Here is a 1919-nt window from a genome sequence, read left to right as displayed (position 1 = left end):
TAGATCATGTAGCTATGTTGGGTCAATTTGTGTGTGACATCCTTAATTTATTTGATACTCATCTGCCTTAGTGTTTATGGTTGCTTATCAGTTACGTTAACTCTTTCAATCATTATTGCATTTTCAGCACACTCTCGGTTGGTTTATAATTATTTCCTCTGTAGTATCTTCTTTAGCTGCAACTTTGTTTCCTGTATCCCTTACTGATTGTTGAATTTGATCTATCTCTAATTCAGTTAGTAATTCCTTTTTCATAATTTTTTCTTCTGACGTTGGCAAGTCAGTTTCTGTCCATGTAGGGTCTTACTTCTAGCTGCTCCTGTCTCAGTTTAGGTAGGTTTGTTCAGTATTAGATTTTTTTGTGAGGAAATATGTGGCATAATATAAAGCCTTCAGAACTTCTTTATTATCTATCCTAGATTATGTTTCATTCTTTTTTTCTTTTGGTTATAGGATGATGAGCATGGATGGTTCTCTGTTGAAGTATTCCAGTTGTTGGGTACCTCCAGCTCCTGTGTCAGAGGCATACAATTTGCTCCAATTGTCTTAGCAGCTGCGTAAATAATTTCATTTAATTCAGCGAGATATGGTTTTAGTTCTTTTTTTCCAGATTTTCCAGATTTTCGTACATTGAAAAGGAACCGAGGGTGGAGAGGGAGGTTTTGTCCTCGAGTGTATTTATCAAAAGGTGGATGAAAGAAGTCTATATCTACTCTAGCTAATTCTATGCAATCTTCTACTGATATTAACCATCTTCCGCCTTCCATTTTAGGTAGGTATAATCTTGCTACTCCTGCCCTTGGATATTGAATTTCTTCCGAGTTCTTCTGTCAAGCTTTACTAATTCAGTTTTTGTTGAAACTACAAAAGCTGCGGAGTATTTAATGTAATGATAGCGCCCAAGTTTTTACAGCCTTCACTAGATTCGGACCATTTAGCTTTGACTTGTATTAAACTTGCTCTTTCAGAATGAGTATTGCCCTCCCTCTAGTCATCTAATTTGGTATTTTTCCTCCATTAAGGTAATCCTAAAGTTGTCCCCACAGCCTCCCATGTAAACTGCTGAATTTCTTTAGCCAGTACCCTTGAACTAAATCTGGTCCTGGTGATACCCAAGCGAGTAGTAGTTTTGGTAGTAAAATTTGAAGTGGAGAGAAGAATACAAGGATGTTAAATTACTATAAATAGACGTATGTGATAAGTTAGTGACAGGTAGGAATAGGAGAGGAGGAAAGAATAAAATGGCATACGTTCGCATGCCTTCAATACATATATATTTGCAAATATGCATACACACACACACACACACACACTCACGCACACACACACACACGCACGCACGCACACCCACATACACACACACACACACACACACACACACACACATATATATATATACAGACATTTTTTTTTTTCAGAATGAGATAAAAATCCAAGGCTGTGAACGATTTTAGAACATTTATAAATAGATCGTCTTACAGCTGTTTCCGAGATATTTTATATATCCTTTCATCGGAGACGGTGTGAGAAAGTGGTTAAGCAATAATAATTTTAGATAAGATATGAAATAGAGAGTGAAGTGGAGGAATGAAAATAGACGTGAGATATGCAGGGATATTATTTAGGCAGAAAGGTATACATATAAGATGCCAATACCTTGTGAGTAAGTTCCAATTGTATACAGGCATATACATACGCCTATACGTGCAACGCATATATACACATGGATGCCCAGGCGCATCCGTAGATGTATTCACGCACGCATATGCATGCGCATGCACGTATACATACATGCACACGCACATACAGTCACGCATTTACAGTCACACGTATCTACGCATACAGGTACTCACGTATACATATATACACATATACACACTCATTCATATATATTTGTATATATATATATATATATATAT

Source organism: Octopus bimaculoides, chromosome 3 (genome assembly GCF_001194135.2).
Source record: "Octopus bimaculoides isolate UCB-OBI-ISO-001 chromosome 3, ASM119413v2, whole genome shotgun sequence".
In the NCBI taxonomy this organism is placed as follows: domain Eukaryota; kingdom Metazoa; phylum Mollusca; class Cephalopoda; order Octopoda; family Octopodidae; genus Octopus; species Octopus bimaculoides.
This window is presented reverse-complemented; position numbering follows the sequence as displayed.